Here is a 21,692-nt window from a genome sequence, read left to right as displayed (position 1 = left end):
ACACGTCGGTTGCCGACGCCGGATTTTCTGCGACACGGGGCCCTGAACGCTATCGCGTTAATACACATTGTTAAAGTTATCCGACGGCAGGATTCGAACACAGTACCATCGAGCGCAGAAGCGCGATATCGAAGCCATTACGCCACGGACGCATGCATCGACAAGTGGCACAGAACGCCCTTATGAATTTCTCGCGGGCAAGCCAGCGCGTTGAGACGCTAGGCACGCTTCGATTAGGCCACCCCGACAGGCTTAACCACTGCAACTAGCAGCGATTGTGCGTGTTCATAGAGCCTTCTGCACTTAGGCTGTGTGCCAATACTCGCCGGAGACGGCAAAGTAGACGGCTAAGCGGACAGCGGCCATCTTAAGTCTCGTTCCAGTTCTCACGAAGACGTCAAAGTAGACAGCTTCGCGAAGACAGCATCGAAGTCAAAGACGACGCAGGCTACTTTCCTGTCCAAACAAGATGGCGGCTGAGCAGGAACGCTCGGAAACTCGACGGCAGGAAGGTCGTCTGCGCACAAGAAAACGTACACACGCTTTCCTAAGCCCTTGATGTAAGTCCATGTTTTTCATAGGTTCGCAGGCGCAACGACTTAAAATACAGAAATAATGTGTGCTTTTCTCAACTTTCTTTTGTCGCCGCGAGGTGGCGTCACGTCGCTGAAGCGCCTTCCAGGCGTCTTCCAGATGGTTCGAAACGCGTTCCATTACATGGCCTCGAAGCTGTCTCCTTAGTTGTCTACGTATAGACTGTCTCGGATGCTGGCCAGAATTGGAACACAGCCTTAGAAAAGTATGGATTGTTCTGAAATTTAGGACAATGAAGGCAGATAAAGCGCAATAAGCAAAGCCACGAGAACGTCTGAATCCACAAACACAGACAAATCATGTACTACACCCAGAGACATCAGACAAATCCATGTACTATACCCAGAGCTCCCTCTAGTAGTTATTGTAGGAAACTATGACTCAAAGCCGTGCAGGTCAGCTGTTGTCCGGGAGCTGTTGGTTTACCCACCGTCATCGGGACGAAGCGACTGCTGTTGGCTTTACCACGTTGCTCGCGAACACTACATGTCCCTGGCGTGACATCTAATGTAGATGATGTGCGATAAGGCGGAGGCCACTTGTTTCTCGCAGTCGTGGTTATATCTCGCTTTGACACGCTGTGCCAAAAAAGAAAAAAAAAGAAAGAGAAAGCAAATGTCACATGTAAAAGAAAGGGAAATCGTTCTTCGTCGCATTGATTACAGCGGCTGCCGGACAACTAAAGCGAGAGTACGCGGGATACGAGGGTGAGGTTATGGACGCTTGGCCAAGCGGAATGCATTCCCTGACATTTCCTTTTCTCCCTGTGTACCTGGACTTTGTGAATAATGGGTACACTTGCTATAGCCATGGCAACATTGATCATAACGACTGCGAGGTCGATACTAGAATGCGGCATCAGTGAAAAACCCGCTGTGGAAGTCGGCTTGTCTTTAATGCGCTATCGATCGGGCGAGCTATTTGCTCTTGTTTCTTTGTGTCGGTTATACCTGGCGGGGATATCGCGTTCTTTGCGCGTTTGCGTCGCGCCCCTTGTGGTGTGGACCAAGAAAGACGACGGTGGCAAGACGTCTGTGGAGGCGCGCGGAATCGATGGAATCTGGTAACCGACATTGCGACGTCATTGGGTCATTCGCGCGAATCGGACGGCAACTTCTAAGATTTGGGGGACGAGTGAAACTTGAGCGCCGAGTGCCGGAAAAACATACTGTCTTTTATTGCGCGTTTTTTTTTTTTCTTTTTCGTTTGAAGTGTGCTCAATGTTTGTACTCTGAGTTTTCTGGGCCTCCGGCGAGAATTACTCTTTGTGGCTGTGGAATCGCATTCAGAAACAAAATTTTTTATTGACTTGGTAATAAAAGAGGTTGACGCACGAATGTGGCAATGGCTACTCCTTCGCTTTGGAAAGAGTAGTGCTTTGCAGTTATCTTATTATTAGGTATCTCTCACGTGTAACTGCTGCTCGCAGACGTGATCTTCTCGATAACAGTTCACTCCATATCACTATTGGCGGCACAATGCACGGCAGATGACGAGGTCTACACACTCTGTCTGTCAGCTCACACTTCTTGACTGAGGGGTGCGGGAATTGTCCGCTGGCGTCGCTAGCATACTTGACTGGTTAGCGCTGCAGCGTATGGCGCATCACGGAAAATCAGCTTTATGGGAATTCTTCAGGTGAAGGAAGTTTAATGAAAGTGAGAAATTGTCATCCACCCTACAGTAGCATGAAGCTACAAAAGGAATTCTTTAGATTTCCCTTTCCCATTTTGTTGCAGCGCAAGCAAGGCCTCCGAGGTTGGGTGGTGTGCGCGCTAAAATATCAGAGGCGCCGCTTCGAGCTACGCCAAAGGGCGTCGATGTATTTGCTCGTAATAAAGTTAGCAATAAGATATTCGGTGTTAAACAAGCCATCATGTCAAGGCTCTCAGAAGAACGAGGGAAACTAAATTCTCAAGTTTTTTTTTCGTCGTAGAGCCGCAATCTGGGTGTGCGAAAAGAAAAAAAAAATTAAGAAAACGTGAGCCTATTGTTCGTGTCCAGCGACAAATCGATATAGTCGCGCTAGTTTGTTGCTATAAACGACAAACGTGATTACGAGCGCAGTTGTATATGACGCAATGACACTAGCTTTGTAGTGGCGTCTGAGGCATCTGTTCTTATTCCTATAGTGTACTGTCCAAATGCGCTAGTAACGACGCTTGTCAGTTCATGCTGTGAAGTTGTAATCAGACAGATGCGGGTTTCGAACGTGTCTCAGGACAAAGGCTTGTTTACTTTCGCAAACTCAACTTTCCTGAAACACTCAAAATCGAGGTCAAATTGTAATGACAGGTTTTTATTACTTTTTTATTTATTTGTTTCGCGGATACGTGCTGGCGCTGAATTTATGATGGGCGTTTTCACGCCAGCGAGCTCTACGCTCGTAATCCGATTCGAAAAGCGTATAGTGCTGAGGAGCGGCGTTCGTTTAAGAGGGGCGGTGATGTTTCTTTCTCTTTATCTTTCCTTTTATTTCGTGCGACGCACACATTTGTCACCAGAGGAGAAGTGACGTACGCGAGCCGTCAGGCGGCGTTGACAGGGGTGACGTAAGGTCGGCTGATGTGACGTCGACAACGACGCGATGTTCCGGGCTGACAGCCGCGGCGCGGTGCCCCGCTTCCTGACACAGTGACCTCTCGACACGCCGAGCCCGGCCTCCGGGAGGCTTAACAATAACACCGGGTTCCGAAAGGCACGACAGGCAGGTCACGTGGGTTCAAGCCCCAGATGCGGCGGGCCCTTGCCAAAGCATGCGCAGATGTGCAAAACTTGATATAGGCGCGCGGATCAGATGACAGAAAAACCTTATTTTAACGTGATAGCGTTAAGGGCCCGTGTCGCAAAATATGTGGTGTCGGCGCTGACCGTCGTTCGTCGAAACATCATTCCGAACCACAACCATGCAGGCCCTCCACGTCGCGCAGAAGAGGCATTAGTGAACTAATTGAATTTCTCAAAGTAAAATTCGTTAGAAAAATCGTAACGTACAACCTAACCGCAACTTACAGACGTGATAGCGTCGGATTGTAATTTGAAGAAGCGTCCTCATTTTTTTTTTTAGCGAAAGTTTTATATGCCCCATGAAGCGGGAAATTCGGCGAGCGTCCGGCGTTAACATCCGATGGCAAGAAAACCCACGTGACCGAGTGATGACGTCACGTTCCCCGGCGCTGGGCCTGCTGCGGCTCGCAGTGTGAAATCCGACGGTGAACAGCCACGGCGTCCGTCCGACGCCGTGGCCTACACCCAACAAAACTGACTTTGCCCAATTCGAAAATTGGCTTGACCCGCGTTCAGAACCGACCTGGCCCACTGCCAAAATTGACTTAACCCACCCCCAAAAATTTCGGTGGCCAACTTTCAAAATTGACTTTGCCCAAATCGAGCACATGACCAAGTGCAAAGTATCGCGCGGAATAGTCAGAATGCTTTCGCATTCAATGCACGTTAGGTGACTTAAGTGCCTGTCTAACTTTTCTTCCTTTTGCTTGGAAATGAAGGAATTCTCGCAGTGTCTCCGGTAGCAACCACGTGTGCCCCGCGTTGAGGAGTCTGAGTGACGTCACGAGTATGCGAACGTGCGTTGCCCGGCAATGCTGACTCGAGGTAGTCGCCAATCCCCAACTACGCCTGGACGTCCCGGCAGTGTGTTCGATAATTATTCAGACTTGAAAACTTGGTGGTGCGCGAGGTCAAGAAACGATGTTCATAGTACACATATACTCATGAACGTTTTCTTCACACGCTCGATTAAGATGCTATTTGAATTGCTTGTGCCATTCCACACCACTGAGGCGAGTTGAAGTAGTGGAATACATACGGATGTGAACAATTTGAGAAAGCGAATACTGCTATTATTACATTTTTATCCCATAACGCTTAGTCGCAGTCGTAATACATTTTAACTTTTTTGTTCTTGTTTTTCTCTGCTCCAGCACCCAGGCCTCAGTGTTGTTCCTGGGTACATTAAATAATAATTGATTGATTGATTGATTGATTGATTGATTGATTGATTGATTGATTGATTGATTGATTGATTCGTTGGTTGAATAAATAAGCCGATGTCTACTATAAGAATGGTCAGAATAAAAAAAATCACTGGGTTAAACGTTCCCATGCAACGCACAGGCTATGACTTCGAAGAACGCCGGATAAGTTTTCACCACCTAGACTTATTCAGCCAGCAGCTGAGTACACGAGCACTTTTGCATTCAGTCTCAAACCGTGACCTCATTTCTTTATCTTTTTTTTTTCTGAGCACGTGTACGTGTCTTCTAGGAGAGAAAAATAAAAAGGATGGGGGTACGACGCGGAAGGTGGTGCGTCAGTCTTCCTCGCCAAGGCGGCTAAATTAAGAGTAGCGGTCGCACACCAATCGAATGTGATCAGAATCTTCAAAACCAACAATAGCAACGGGGCCGGTCGGTGGTATCGGCGAAAGGAAACGCGAATTGCGCAGCGACCCTGTTTTGCATGCTCTTCTTTTCCTCCGCTTCAGTTCGTGTCTTATCAGCCGTCCTTTCGAGCGGCCGATCTTATAGCGATAGCCAGGGCGCAGCGCCGTGCGACCCGATGACAAAAGACAAATATATAACAAATAAAAAGGTGGGAGGCTTTCGCATAAAACTGCGATTGAAAAGGGTTGCGAAAGCAAGCTCAGCGGGCGTATTCTCGGATGATCACTTCCGGCGATTACTGTCACTTTCGCGTGACGTAGTACACGGCGGGTTGGATGATTCGAGCGGTTTCGTTCAAACAGCAAATTATAGCGCGCAGTGAAAGTGCGCGCTCATTGGCTGTTTTTGAATGATCCAAAAGTGATTGGCTCCGAAAGTTACCGTGCAAGAATACGTCCCTATGTATTTTTTGCCCACGCCATCCACTACAGTCAACCACACATTTTTACGGAACACTACACCTGAGAAAAAGCTGAATATATGCAACGCCTCACAACGCAGCCTAGTATATTCTCATTTACAGCATCTACCACTATATCTGAGCAACATTAATTGTGATGTTTGGTTTTATGCTGACTATATACTGTGGAACAAGAATTCAGGATCGCCAGTCAGGCTTTAGAGTCTAAAGAAGTACATTTATCTAGGTCAATTACCCACAGGGGACCCTGATCATGCGAAGGAAACTTACAGAAAAATAAAATTGGGTTTGAGTGCATACGGTAGCCATTACCAAATCCTGACTGGGAGCTTACTACTGTCGTTGAAAATAAACGTGTACAATCATTGCATTCTACCGGTGCTAGCATATGGGGCAGAAACTTGTAGGTTATCAAAGAATCTCGAGAACTTGTTAAGGACCGCACAAAGAGCAATGGAACGAAAAATCTTAGGGAGTAACGTTAAGAGACAGGAAGAGAGCGGTGTGGATCAGAGAACAAACGGGGATAGCCGATGTTCTAGTTGACATTAAGCGAAAAAATGGAGCTGTGCAGGCCATGTAATGCGTAGGATGGATAACCGGTGGACCATTAGGGTTACAGAATAGATACCAAGAGAAGGGAAGCGCAGTCGAGGACGGCAGAAAACCAGGTGGGATGATGAAGTTAGGAAATTCGCAGGCGCAAGTTGGGGTACGCTAGCGCAAGATAGGGGATTGGAGATCGCAGGGAGAGGCCTTCGTCCTGCAGTAGACATAAATATAGGATGATGATGATGATCATTATTATTATTATTATTATTATTATTATTATTATTATTATTATTATTATTATTATTATTATTATTATTATTATTATTATGTCTTGTTACAAGCTGCTCGGAAATATTAACGTTTTCCGAGATCCCGTGGTCCCTAAACTTTTGTGGTTGACTGTACGTGCGCTTGCTCATCTATTGTTCGGAAAAGCGCGAATATACAAAGACGACCGAAGCACACAGGACGCGCACTCTACATCAGCTGAAAATATTTTATTAGAAACTGACATTTTTTTTTTGCCCATTCATATTCGCTTTAGATGCATGTCTATTAAAAGCTATGGAGGCAAAGCGCGCCAGTAAGAGCGCGACTGAAAATAGTCCCACGTTGTCATCCGCGGTAGTTTAAGCTTGGGAGGAGAAAAAACATCAATCGTTTATGTGCAACAGCAAAATAAGACAAAATAGACCGTTGGGTAAAATTTGACTTTTCTTTTTTTTATCTCTGCCACGTTTGGCAAAATGCGAAACCGTTGCACATGAAAGCTACGCTGATTCAGCATCTGTTCCGAGACACCGAAAGCGCCGTCAAACGTTGCCGGACAATACTATGCGCAGGGACACGTGCGTAGAAGCTCCGCCCCCGTAGCTTTCCTTTCATTGCCACAGGAAGTCGTCTCAAAATCATCATCAGCCTATATTGATGTCCACTGCAGGACGAAGGCCTCTCCCTATGATCTCCAATTACCCCTCTCTTGCGCTAGCTGATTCCAACTTGCGCCTGCAAATTTCCTAACTTCATCACCCCACCTAGTTGTCTGCCATCCTCGACTGCGCTTCCCTTCTCTTGGTATCCATTCTGTAACTCTAATGGTCCACCGGATATCCATCATACGCATTACATGGCCTGCCCAGCTCCATTTCTTCCGCTTAATGTCAACTAGAATATCGGCTATCCCCGTTTGTTCTCTGATCCACACCGCTCTCTTCCTGTCTCTTAACGTTAGGCCTAACAATTTTCCTAACATTTTTCGTTCCATCGCTCTTTGTGCGGTCCTTGACTTGTTCTCGAGCTTCTTTGTTAACCTCCAAGTTTCTGCCCCATATGTTAGCACCGGTAGAATGCCATGACTGTACACTTTTCTTTTCAACGACAGTGGTAAGCTCCCAGTCAGGATTTGGCAATGCCTGCCGTATGCACTCCAACCCAATTTTATTCTTCTGTAAATTTCCTTCTCATGATCAGGGTAATTGACCTAGATAAGCGTACTCCTTTACAGAATCTAGATGCTGACTGGCGATCCTGAATTCTTGTTCCCTTGCCAGGCTATTGAATATTATCTTTGTCTTCTGCATATTCATCTTCAACCTCACTCTTACACTTTCTCGGTTAAGGTCCTCAATCATTTGCTGTAATTCGTCCCCATTGTTGCTGAATAGGAAAATGTCATCTGCAAACCGAAGGTTGCTGAGATATTCGCCGTTGATCCTCACTCCTAAGCCTTCCCAGTCTAAGAGCTTGAATACTTCTAAGCATGCAGTGAATAGCATTGGAGATATTGTGTCTCCTTGCCTGACCCCTTTCTTGACAGGTATCTTTCTACTTTTCTTGTGGAGAAGCAAGGTTGCTGTGTAATCCTTGTAGATATTTGCCAAGATATTCACGTATGCCTCCTGTACTCCTTGATTACGCAATGCCTCTATGACTGCTGGTATCTCTAATGAACCAAATGCTTTTTCATAATCTATGAAAGCCATATAGAGAGGTCGATTGTACTCCGTAGATTTCTCAATTACCTGATTGATGACATGGGTATGATCCATCGTAGAATATCCCTTCCTGAAGCCAGCCTGTTCTCTTGGTTGGTCAAGTGTTGTCCTGATTCTATTGGAAATTATCTTGGTGAATATTTTAGACAATACTGAAAGCAAGCTAATGGGTCTAGAATTGTTCAATTCTTTAACGTCTCCCTTCTTATGGATTAGTATAATGTGGGCGTTCTTCCAGCTTTCTGGTACACTTGAAGTCGTGAGGCATTGCGTATAAAGGGCCGCGAGCTTTTCGAGTATGATATCTCCTCCATCTTTGATTAAATTGACTGTTCTTCCATCTTCTCCAGCAGCTTTTCCCCTGGTCATGTCTTTCAAGGCCCTCCTAACTACAGCGCTAGTTATAGAAGGAGCCTCTGTATCCGGTTCATCACTATTTTGAATGAAAGTAGCTTGGCTGTTTTGGGCACTGTACAGGTCAGTATAGAATTCTTCCGCTGCCTTTACTATATCATCGAAATTGCTGATGATATTACCATGCTTATCTTTCAGTGCATACATCTTGCCTTGTCCTATGCCAAGCTTTCTTCTTACTGATTTAATACTGCGTCCATATTTTACGGCTTCCTCAATCTTTCCCACGTTATAATTTCGAATATCCCTTACTTTCTTCATGTTGATCAGTTTCGACAGTTCAGCGAATTCTATCTGATCTCTCGAGTTTGACACTTTCATGTTTTGTCGTTTCTTTATTAGGTCCTTTGTTACTTGCGAGGGCTTACCTACTGGTTGCCTTACCTCCCACTTCAATTGCTGCTTCTGAGATCAGCCTCTCAGATCAGCTTCTGAGATCAGCGTCTCATATATGCGTCTCAAAATCTCGAGCAATAACGTTGTCAAGAATGTAAGAAAGACAAGGCATGAGCAACTTTGGTGGTGTAAAACGGAGTGGCAATATGACCCGCATACACCGCATGTCATATAGCAAGGCATGACGCATACATATACCTAAATATATACGGCATTTTCCGGTAACGGACAACACGGGACGACGTCGACACCGGATTTTCTGCGACATGGGGCCTTTAACGCTGTCGCGTTAAAATGCTGTATATTTGCTAGAAACATAACGTTACAGAGTCACGCGTAATTAAATCCTCTTGGGTATCTATAACGGGCGTGAAACATTCCTACTACTCGCCTCTTATTCGTCGTCTTATACTGGTCTAATTAACATCGCGGCGTTGCGACCGCAGTTCTCCATTTCTCTATACGGCTAGAGGTGTTTATCGCCATTATACCAAACACAGCATGCAGCACACGACGACAAAGAGCCGGCGATTAGTAGCAAATGCTTCCGCATGTTTTAGATAATCCCCAGAGGAGTTTCCGCGCGATCTTTTTTTTGTAAATTGGTTGGCTGCCTGATTTTACGCGCCATTAATTGATTGACCGACTTTTCATTTTGCTTCGAGTCATCGGCTGGCACGCAACCGCGACTCCCCTGTCGTCTGACTGTTGTTAGCTGGCTCGTCGCGCGAGGCGAAAAAGAGGCGCGCAATGCCTCCGACGGCACTCAGATAGGAGCAGCGCGCCAGCCGAGACGCTTCCTAACGGAGAGTAGGAAGGAACACGACGACGGGTACGTTTTTGGAAAGGCGGGAGAGTGCGGGGGGATGATAGGAAGGGCGGCACGTCTTCGAAGAGCGCGTGCACGAGCAAAAGCTGTAGCTGCCGTACGTAAACGTCCCGCCGGCCGCGGAAGTGATGGGGGCACACCGCCCCCCTCCTCGCGACTGCAACACGAGACACCTGCGCCTTCTTCTTGCCGGCCGCCTCCGAAAGCTCGGGTGCCGCCGTGTTTTATTAGCGCGCTTACGTCTAAGAACCGGGAGTGGGAGAGGTGGAGGAGGAAGGTGGGAGAGGGAAGAGGAGAGAAGGGGAAGATGTGCCATGCCACGTCTTCCTGGTCGTTCGTCAGGTTTGGGACATTAGTGTGCCGCCCCGCGTACAGTATTTTGGTTTTCTTTACGTGCTTTCATTGATTTATTTATTTTTATTTTATTTATTTATTTATTTATTTATTTATTTGAAAAGTGTTCGCATTTCTAGACGCGCTCAGTTTCGAACCTGCAACTTTGACGTATGCAATGCTGCCCGAACGGATTGGCCAGGAAATGTGGGAAGTTATAGTTTGAGAAGATCGTGTACTACGTCAAAAGATCATCGCAGAAGTATACAGGGTGTTTCATTTTAGCTGCACCAAATCTTTAAAAATAGCCTGTGGCAGATAGCACAATTATAATCCTTGATCTAAACTACGCGATGAGGCGGCCATTACTTCCACGAGAAATCAAAACGCCTAATTGAGTAATTAGCATAATTACGCTAATAAAATTTTTAATTTATGATTTTACGGCACATCTTTCAATCTACGAATTATAGCTGCTGAGTTCGCAAGGCGTATCCACTTGGAACGAATTCTCAGGACCTAACCAGTTTCGAGCTAATAATTTTCGAAGTGTCCGACGAAATGCATGGGCGTTCCAGTTAACTTTGTGCTTCAATGCATAAAACAGCGTTTTCCTCAAAAAGTTAACTGGAACGCCCATACATTTCGTCGGACACGTTAAAAATTAATATCTCGAAACTGGTTCAGTCCTGAGAATTCGTTCCAAGCGGATACGCCTTGCGAACTCAGCGGCTATAATTCGTAGATTGAAAGATGTGCCGTAAAATCATTAATTAAAAAGTTAACTAGCGTAATTATGCTAATTACTCAATTAGGCGTTTTGATTTCTCGTGGAAGTAATGGCCGCCTCATCGAGTAGTTTAGATCAAGGATTATAATTGTGCTATCTGCCACAGGCAATTTTTAAAAATTTGGTGCAGCTAAAATGAAACACCCTGTATAGTACATCTATCGCATACATGCTGTAGGGTCAAAAAGAAAAAAAAATCAGTGAGAAAGAAACCATATATTACATAGAAAGAGAGAGATGGAGACAGAGACCGAGGTTAAAGTCACATTTACATAAACAAAAAAAAAAAAGGTGTAGGTAGACAAGATGTTCGCTTAAGAGCCCTTAATTATAGTGCCAAGATGGTGTAATTTTTTGACATACAGAGCTGGTTCTGTTGCGATTGTTTTCTGCGTTTCTTCACACTGCTTCAGTGTGCAATCAATAATAACCAATTTGCCCAAGTCGAAAGTCAAGTTGTGTGCTTACGAATACACGGATATGCGTCGTATTCGGATGAATACGGTATACCCGCAGGCCGCGAGCGTCTGTCTGAACAACGCAATGGCCGTTTCGACCTGTTAAATATGCTAGGACGTTAGCATGAGTATAACGTGTTCTATCAAGCTTAAGCACTCCCCAAATCTAAGACAAGCGAGTCATTGCCCCTGGTGCGGCTATACAAAGTGCTTGCGCTCAACATTAAGCCTATGTCCCAATATAGTAAGCTTGAAGGCGTGAAGACATGTGTCCCAAATATAAATAGGCGTTTCCCCGTCAGCACGGTTTGTGTCGCATTGCGGCTTAACCTCCTCTCCCCACCTTTCTTATGAACTTTCGCAACCCCACAAAGCACAAATGGTATTTCACATCAAGAAAAATTTGAACTTATTCACCTTTATTGTTCGTCATGGAGAACACTTTCGTACAAAGAAAAAGCATTGATATGTTATTGAATTTCAGCTCACTTAGAGTAGCAGTTAATTAGTGATCGATTTTGCGAACCATCCACAACTGAAACTTCGCTCCAGCGTATCAACAAACGCTTCAGTAGATGTTGCATTAAAATTCCCGGAACGAAATCAGAATTTTGAGGCATCCAACTCAGGGTGTATCAGAAGTAACGTACGTTGTGGGGTTAAATTCGAAGGTTGAACGTTTTCTATAGAAAGTGCGCGTGAAAAGCAACCACGTCAATACCCAGGTGTCTTTTTTTTTTTTTTTCTGTAGCATACCCAGTTAACGTCTTCGCGTTCATTTACCACTGGGAGATACCAAGCCAAAGTATCGCTTAAGAAGGTGTGGTTATCGCCGTAAAGAAATATATGCACTTAAGGCATATGTTACCTTTTGTCCTTCGAAGCTGGGAAAGTTGAAAGCCCGAGATTCTTTGGCCACTTTGCCGGGTACGGATGGAGCAGTGTCGACGGTTATATCTCGCGCTCGCAATTCTTGCGAGACACACGGCGTAGCGTTGGGCTTCGAGCTCTTCTTTAAGGAGAAAACTGCACCTACTAACGCAACGCTGCTTTTGTAGAAATAGCTTTCCACGGAATGACTATCGCCTGCGCAGACCTCACGCTGCTGCTGCTGCCACCGTCTGCAACGCAACGCGGTCACGTGGTTCTAAAGTAACGTTGGTCTGCAGCGCGCCGTCTGTCTCGGCCGTTGTATCAGACGATAATCCACGATGCTATAGCAAACGCTATATGTCATCGTGACTCTCGCGGAGATAACAGGTGATAAAGAACCACAAAATAAAGCTGATGTCACTGATCGTTTTTGAGCACATCCACGAAGCTTCGTAGGTTGCTTAACAAAGCAGATAAGCATCTTAAGCTTGCACGCGACACCAGAATCTGCAGCGCTTGAAGGTAACCGCCATCATTTTCCCGGTCCTGGTGGAACTGGCGGAAAAAGCGACCCCAATAACGCTCGGCCACTTCTTATTGCATGCTTGCGGGCAGTGATTGTTCGTCATAATTTTGTCCGTGAGTTGCTTCGTCATCAGACCCGCAGCCCCTGAGTGGGGCGCGTCGACAGATAGCTGTAGGGGTCGATAGTATTTCTAGTCAATGTTCCTATACACGCCGTAGACAGCTAAAGGGACAGGAAAATGGACAGCGTCCATCTTAAGTAGCGTTCCAATTCCCTCGAAACCAGCAAATCTAGTAAGACATTGAAGTCAAGAACGATACAGGCTACCGTGTCGTTTGAACAAGACGGAGGTTGAGCAGCCTGCCTGAAAGATTGCCGGTGAGTTCCCCTGTGCAATAGATAGTATTCATGTGACGTCACGCAGCCATATCTCACCGCGCTGGTACCCAAAGATGGCGACTACGATGACGTCAGTGCAACGTATTATCACGCGCAAACTGTTTTGCTGTTTCACGGCGATTGTTTTTCACCGGTTTATCACTGTTATCGCTCTGACGTTCGACGCAAGACGTGCTTTTTGTAGCTGTCATGCTGTCATGCTCCTTGCTTACGCCCCTTCTCGTACTGCTGGTACCCCAATATTACTTCCGTGCAACCTATGTATAGAAAACGTAGTCCAAACTTTTTTGTATTTCATTTATTTGTTTGGCTAGGCGAGGTTCTGGTTAGGCTAGGTTTGGTTAGGGCTGTATGGCTAGGTTCTGGCCAAAAGTGCGGGCGTCGACAAAGTGTGTAGAAAAAAGCCGCGTCGACACAATTGAATCCACAGCTTAGCCTGCTGCGCGCCGGTGGTGCTCCGTGGCTGCGAAGTGGATGGCGGAATAATAAAACGTCATTGTGCACCCACCAATGTCTGTGCCTCGTTTTCTCGTGACGTCGACGTCGCTCTAGCGACGTTATCAGCAGTTGTAACTTGGTCTTGTCAGGACGCGCGTAGTCCGCACTGAAGAAGAAGAACGTGTATGGAATGAGCGCCGGCGTTAGCAACAGTGTGAATAGGCTCGAAGGCGACGGGAAGCCGCTATAGCCGAACGCGTGTCGTCCTAAGGATCCGTAACGTCGGACAGCCGTTCTGTGACCGATGAACAACAGCGTGCCAGTGAGTATCGCCTTCGCAAACAGAAGCGGGAGTGAGCGCAAAAGCATCAGCAACCAATTTCAGTACATCCCAGTGACCACAAAGCAATGGTTGCCATAATGACAAAGTAAACAGAAAACAAAAGACGATAACAACAACGAAGTTATGTGTATGTTTCTTTATTCAATCAATATAGCAATTAACCATATATAACTCAATATAGTTATCAACAAGTACAGCTTCGCTGGTCTTTCCTCTTCACATAGTGAAAAAGCTCTGAATTTTATTTTTTTTTTTTTTAACACGAAAGTGTTTTATGCCGGGGTCCACCAAGACTTCACTGACGTATTTCCGTCACGGAAATACGTCATAGAACATAATACAAAGAAAGAAACCAGAAGAAAAAGTTTCACAAACATGCAAAATTTGGAAATCGAACCCACGACCTCTCGGTCCGCGACGATAGATCGCCGAGCGTTTAACCCATTGCGCCACAAACGCATTCGCAGAGAGCTACACAGACGCGCCTTATATATCTAAAGCCCAGACCACACGTACGCTTGCAAACGCGCGCAAGCTCGCGTCCGCGCGCCCACGCATGCGCAGATGGTGCGGCACGGCTCGTACGCGTCGAAATGCGGCGCGATCTCGGTGATCAGCTCCTCTCAGTTATCGCGCGCCTGGGCTGCCTCGCGTCGGCGCGCCTGGCTACGCAGCGACGGCGCGGTGCATTCAACTCTCAGTTAAGCAGAATTATATCATGCAAGAAAGTGCTTCTTCTTCACTTTTTGTGCTGATATAACAGCTCCAAAAAGATAACAATTACGTTTATAGATATCGAAGCATTTTGAAGCACTGCCAACAACGGAATACGAAGTGGCGTCTGCCAAGGTGTAAACAAGTGAGGCCAGTGAGCGCGCGCTGTCGCGCGTATTTGTGGATGCAAACCGCCATTCCTCGCTAGGCGCGGCAACCGCAAGGCGCGTAGACGCGAGCTTACGCGCGTCCGCAAGCGTACGTGTGGTCTGGGCTTAACACTCCTCCGTGTACCCGCGCTCTTGCTCGGGGCGGTGCCGCCGCCTACGAGCAGAAAAGAGAAGTACTGCATTATGACACTAACGCGCACCGACAGTGAACGCTTCGGTGGTCTCAGCACTACGACGCCTCGATGCCAGCATTCGAAGGGACGCTGGCATCAAGAAGCACTACCAACGCCACCTAGGTGGCGTTCACCGTACTCAGCACAGCGGAGCGTGGCCTCCGCAATTAGCTCTGAAAATGTTTCTGAAGTTGATCGCGGAGGCTGCAATTACGACGCGCTGTACGCGCTGATTTGACTCGGTGACGATTCAGTTAGGTGCTTTGTCTTGCGCGTTGTATTAGTGTGTCAGTTACGTGCTTCGTCTTTCGCGTTGTGCTAGCGTGTGCAGCGTAGTGCAGCTTCCATATGCACGACGGTTGCTCATGGTCATCGACGTTGGTAGTCGTGATGGAGGAGACGTGCCACCAGGCGTCAGCGTGGGTGCATCAACGCCTAAGGGCGCTTTAGCCACAAAACACCAATAGACATTATATATCAATGTGCAATAAACATTACACTACTTCTGTGAAGACACGTTTCACTTTCGTGTTCTATACCGATTCCTATATAAGAGGGATCAACCACATTTTTTGCACTTAAGCTTACGTTGTGTTTGTGTTTTTCTTGGGTTCGCACGTGCGAAATCTTAAAATATAGTGTTAATATTTATCTTAGCTTGAACGGGCGTGAAATTACAATGACACGTTCCAATTGAATTCCAAATACTTGAGATCGAACCTGTCTTATTAGCCGTTGAAGTAGATTGTGTTCAGTGCTGGCGATAACTGTAACACGCTCACGGTGTTTAGGAACTTGTAATAAGGCTTTTAAAGTTATTTGTTCGTCTAACGTAGCTTCATTGAAATTTTACACGACCATGCACCAGAGCGCCGTGAGAGCGTTCTAAACTTACAATTTGAATATGCCTTGAGAAAAGGCGAATACAGTACTGGCTCTATAGTTAGTTTTAGCAGCCTCACTGAATCGATCAATAGATAAGATTTTGTCACGCACAATACTCATTTCATTTTTCTAAATTATCGACTCGAACCATTGGGCGCAGGTGGTTTAAATGACCCGAGCGCTCCAAGATTCGCTGCCCTGAATGAATTGCCAATAATATGGGTGTCATATAGTCAATTATTCAACCTTTTATCTATCTATACATCTAGCTATCTACCTTCATATCTATTATCAATCTATCTAATCTATTCTTCTGACATATTTGACTCATTCCATGCAATAATTCGCAGCTAGTGCAATATTTATATTGGGCCAATCAGAGTGGCCGACAGTTAACAGTTTCCTCGGTGTGGCGGCATAGGTAGTCACAGTAGCAGAGGTAATGAAATAAAAAAAAAAAAGCAGCCTGCCAAAAAAAAAAAAAAGATGCCGCTGCAGCGACAAAAAAGTCGCAATTTCACTTTCTCCGTGATTTCTTTTCATTCGATTTCCTTCGACCACGCCAAGGTCACTTCGCGTCCTCGTTTCCATTTGTCTCTTTTGATTCACTCCATCTTCATTTGTGCTTTTTTTGTCCACATCATTTCATACCGCCATTTCTGCCGCTGGCTCGCTCGTACACAAGGAAAATCCATGTCCTCCGACGCGCTAACAACTGCCAAGCACGCAAATTACGCGCCGTCATATCTGGCATATAGCGGCGTAATCTCCGAGTGGAACACGCACAAAACATCACAGTTCGGTCGAACATGCGGGTACTCGGATATTTCGAGCTCATACACCTTCGTCTGCACGTCTTGAACACCTTAGCAACTACACTTCACGCTTATTGATTCAGTGTCTCGGCTGTTTATTCCGTGTCTCCCTTCTCAAATGTAGTCGCAGTTCGCTCGATGCCCGTTCCGTGTTCTTGAAACCGCTAGCTGCATGAAGGCCTGGGCTTTTTCCGTGAAAATGAAGTCTGCAAACTCGGTTGCTTCATTTGTGCTTGTGACGCTGGAAGATAAAGGCCAGGGGTGCTAGAAGAAGACGTGAAAAGCGATCGTTTGCAGGAACCGTGCCTCCAAATAGTTAGTTAGTTAGTTAGTTAGTTAGTTAGTTAGTTAGTTAGTTCGTTAGTTAGTTAGTTAGTTAGTTAGTTAGTTAGTTAGTTAGTTAGTTAGTTAGTTAGTTAGTTAGTTAGTTAGTTAGTTAGTTAGTTAGTTAGTTAGTTAGTTAGTTAGTTAGTTAGTTAGTTAGTTAGTTAGTTAGTTAGTTAGTGAGTGAGTGAGTGAGTGAGTGAGTGAGTGAGTGAGTGAGTGAGTGAGTGAGTGAGTGAGTGAGTGAGTGAGTGAGTGAGTGAGTGAGTGAGTGAGTGAGTGAGTGAGTGAGTGAGCCAATAAATCGATCAATGACTCAGCCAGTGCGTCATTATCACAAACGCTGCTCATGTACACTTGTCTAGAACACACTCCTGAGGGCCAAAGCAGCTACCAAGCTTAATCAATCAATCATAGAGCAATCAGTGGAAACTGTAAATGGAGTCACGCAACCTCACATATACAGCCGATTTTATGCCACATGTCATCTTCAGATATCGCCAGCGCAGTCCTGAGAACGTGGTTCGCGCGCTCTAGAGAAGTGTGTTGACCTCTGTAGCGATGTCGGGTACTGCAGATAATGCGTACGCGGAGGTCACAGACGAGGCCTGCGCGGAAGCCGGCGATCAATGCCCCTCAGTTGCAGGTGTCCCGTCCAGCTGACGGGGCGGCGAATTCTAAAAGCAGTGCGCTGCGCGTGCGCAGTTACGCCACTGTTTACGTCGGCCGGCAGAGGGCGTGCGACTTTATAGCCCTCAGACAACAGTTAACGGACAATTCGTACGAAACGGTTCTCCGACGGACCGATGCGTCTAGCAGACGACTGCGGTGGCACGTGTACCGATGACGACACTGGACTCCCCGGCCGGCTGCGCCGGCGGCTTCTGTTGGCTTCATCCACTGGCCGTTCGCCGCCGGCCGCACACTCCATAGATCGTACCAGGGCTATTTCCGAGTCAATTTGCAAGCGAGGGTAACGGTTACTGTGGAGAGGAAATGGGGAGGCGGCGGGGACCAAATGAGCCGGTCACGTGTTCTGCCCGGACCCTGTGGGTGGTCCACGCGTGCGCGCGACGGCTGTCATCGTCTTCCTGGTCCGATCGTTCTACTGGAACATCACCGCTAAAGTGACGCTGTAACAGGTGACAACCTAGGATTAAGAGCCCTGATAAAAGGTTATATGTGTGCTGTTATAGATGCGCCAGAAAATTAGGCTAGGGAGCCTACATGAAACGGCGTTGCATGTAGGCTCCCTAAATTAGGCTCCTTCATTTCCGCGACGTCAAGCCGTGTTGCGTGTTTAAAACAGCTGTTTTTCTCCGTACAGATCTGTTTTGTGTCACTGGTTTTTGGTTGAAACCTGAACGTCTATGGAAAGTTTTATAGTTGATAGTGATATCGGTTCTCAGCCAAAGGTAATATCTTCGCTTGAAGCAATGAGCTTTTATTTTCCAATTAGCCTAGCATATACATTAGCAGAGCAAAGTCGTAAAGGTGTGAGCGGACTCCATTCGGCTTGGAGCTCTCTTTCATCAGGTGAAGTGTAAGAGCACTGAGTTTTTGTGGGAGGAGCTTGTGCTGAATTCTTTAAGGTTGTCACCGATAGTAAATAGCGATATTAACTTGACCTGTAAAAATAAATTTTGTACAAAAGCAAAGCGGTCACCCTTTAGCCGTCGTTGCGGTGGTTGAGTGGTTATGACGTTGAGCTGCTGAGCGCGATGTCGATGGATCGATCCCGGCTGTGGCGGCCGCCTTCCAACGGAGCCGGAATGCAAGAAATGCTCAAGTATTGAACTTTGGTTGCTCGTTAAAAAGCTTCATGCCGCGAAAATTAATCCGGGATCTCGCCACCATATACGGTGTCCCTCATAAACCACTGCGCTGTTTCTTTGGACGTTAAACGGAACCCCATAATGTAGTCAATGTAATCGGTCAACAATCAGCTAGCGCAAGAGGGGGCTAATTGGAGATCGCTGGGCGTGGATTTCCTCCGGCAGTGGACATAAAGGTACGCTGATGATGATGACGATGATTCACTCCTGCTCTGGCAGAAAAGGCTTGGTAAGTCAGAAAAACGAAACACCGGTGTTGACGCCGCTCTGAAGTTCCCCAACAGCTGACCGGGGCGTCGGAGATTTTGGCAGCGTCTAATCGGTTTTACTTTATTGTTTGTGAGCAAAGAAGGATACATCGCATTCTGAAGATACCAAAGAGTACACCTTACTCCCGTTACTGCGCGGCTTTGATTTCCAAATCGGGATATATATGTGCATCTATCGGTAGAATTACACGAACCATATAATGGCGTTGTTAATTAGCCTACGTCACACTGCGATTACTTGTAGCAAGTAATGTTCGCCTCTTTAAGTAATTCGACTCATATGACAGAGTTGCACTGTCTTCTACGGACTACCTTTAATACGCCGGCGGCAAGCTGGACAGCCGGCCGGGCTAATTTGAACCCCCTTTCTTTTTTTTTTATTAAGAACTGTGGCACTGTGCGTAATCTGTCAGTCAATGTCGTTACTGAACTGCAAATTTTCCAATATTGACGGCACTTGATTCATGTCAGTCTATGTTTCCTGTTTTTGTTTCTTTGTTTGCCAAAAAGAACAGCTGTATATATCCCATGCTTCGAAAACAAGTTTTATTGAGCGTTTTTCTTGCCTCGGTCTCCGTGCATGTGTGTGTTTGCGCTTCAATACTGTGAACACGGCGACTTTAATAAGTGTCTTTCATCGCACACTCGTACACGAAATCAAAAATTGCCTGTATAACGTCATACCTCTTTAGATCCAGGCATCCGTATATACAGAAGCACCCGGATAAAGGAGACCTACGGCAGGAGCAATTTACCATTGCTCTAACCCGGAAGCAACCCGTCAGGCGCCGACTGTAGTATAACGCAAACGTCTGTCACTGCCAGAGTTTCGTCTGCTGCACTTCTGCTCTCCGCAATAGCTGAGCCACACGTAGCAAGGTCACGTGGCTTTAGGTCTGTCGCCTTGTCAAGGCACTTCGCGGAGTGGTGAAACAGACGTATAGAGTGAAAAATGAGCAGTAGCAGAAGACCAAAAAAAGTATGAAGCAAGAAGGCACGGAAAGGCGGAAAGATGCGAGCGATGGGGCGGAGGGTGTGGAGACCGCGTGATCGTGGGGAGCAAATGGATTGACCGAAAAGATTTAGTGCTTCCTCTTTCGCTAGTCCCTCTCTCTCCCGAATTCTGTTGTGGCGAAGAGGGCTTGCAAGGTCGTTCCGCAGCACTCCTTGTTCCGCCATCGCTGACGGGCTTGTTTACGAGCGCCGCCGTGCGGTGTTCTTGGCAGGCGGTGCCCTTGGTAAGTGGTTTTCTAGCCTCATTGGTACACGTGTCGGACCTGTGTATCGGCGCGCGTTAAAGAGGATCATGCGCCTTTGTGAGCTTTGCCGACAGACGTATGAGCAAACGGATCGTTAAACGTAGCGAGCGCTTTTGTATCGGAGTCGGATGCTATGTCCGCGGTAGCTCGTGATTTGAGCTGTTCTTTCGCGACGAGCGTCCTTTTAAGGGACACGTTAAGTTTCACTAAGACACATTCACAGCTATACTGAATCAGTTTGGAATGGCAAATTTGTAACGTAAATGGAAACTAGTAGTAGTAGAAGTAGTAGTAGTAGTAGTGTAGTAGTAGTAGTAACAGTAGTAGTTGTTGTATAATAGTAGTAGATGCAGTAGCAGCAGCAACAGTTGCTGCTGCTCTTGTGGCTTTTAATACTACTGCTAGTATACTACTACTGCTAACAAATACTCCTCCTTCTCTTCCTCCTCCTACTACTACTAATATACTACTACTACTACTACTACTACTACTACTACTACTACTACTACTACTACTACTACTACTACTAACAACAACAACAAACACTTCGTTCCTATTACGCGTCGAGCCTTCGGTAGATTTCAACATCTTGGTTGTACTTAACAAACAGGGCGAAGTGCATTTACTTTCTTTCTTTGTTTCTTTTCATGCAGCTAATAGAAAGGTTTGGTCCAAAGAGCGCAGAAAACATGAAGGCGACACTAATGGAACGAAATTGATTGCTCGAAGCTAATGGACGCTGCTGTACGAAGACGAGATTGTTCTGTCACCAAACAACAACGCCTTAGGCAACATCTGCCGGACGCCGTTCCTGTCTTGGGCTCCTTTGTTAATTAAGAGTCGCTCCAACTTACAAATTAAGCACTCGTGACGTCACGCTGCCCATTTAATTACCTCCCTACGAAAGCATGGTTGGCCAACCTTCTTTTCCGGCCTCCAATCGATAACCCTCATCGTCAACACCTCAAAATAGCGCACAGGCAAGAAGGAAGCGCCTACCGCCGAGAAATAATGTTTTCCTTTTTTTTTCTTTCTTTTCTTTTTTTAGCTCCGTTCGAGACGCCCGTCGCTGTAAACAAAGCGCCCATTCTTACCGAGTTTTCATTCCCGTTTGCACAGAGTGGCTTGCCTAATTCATGAAATAAAGGTCCGCTTTCGCGCATGCGCGTGGTGACTCTGTACTGCCTAGTGTTCGCATTGCGTGTCTGTGAGATTGCGCGTTCATCACGTGCGTGTTTGTGCTTGCGAGAAATTTGCAAGAGCACGCTGTACGCTCGAACCCGTTTACAAAACATTTTTTCCCCGATTTCTAAAAATACGGTATTCTCATATACCTACGCAGTTTATACACATCGTCAATTTCAGCGCGCCTTCTACAGTTAACGTGGTTTCTCGAGAAATTCTATTTACGCATGAGTGGCACAC

General features: G+C 46.3%; 1 protein-coding gene across 1 annotated transcript in view; it reads right to left on the bottom strand.

Moving 5' to 3' along the window:
• The window catches only part of LOC119465933 (uncharacterized), a 57,723-nt gene extending 45,370 nt beyond the window's left edge, over nucleotides 1–12,353 (bottom strand). The window contains exon 1 of the mRNA XM_049656979.1: nucleotides 12,113–12,353. The gene's annotated coding sequence lies outside the window, so the exon portion shown is untranslated. The remainder of the gene's footprint in view (nucleotides 1–12,112) is intronic.
• Nucleotides 12,354–21,692: the final 9,339 nt, after the last annotated feature.

Source organism: Dermacentor silvarum, chromosome 10 (genome assembly GCF_013339745.2).
Source record: "Dermacentor silvarum isolate Dsil-2018 chromosome 10, BIME_Dsil_1.4, whole genome shotgun sequence".
Lineage (NCBI taxonomy): Eukaryota > Metazoa > Arthropoda > Arachnida > Ixodida > Ixodidae > Dermacentor > Dermacentor silvarum.
This window is presented reverse-complemented; position numbering and strand designations above follow the sequence as displayed.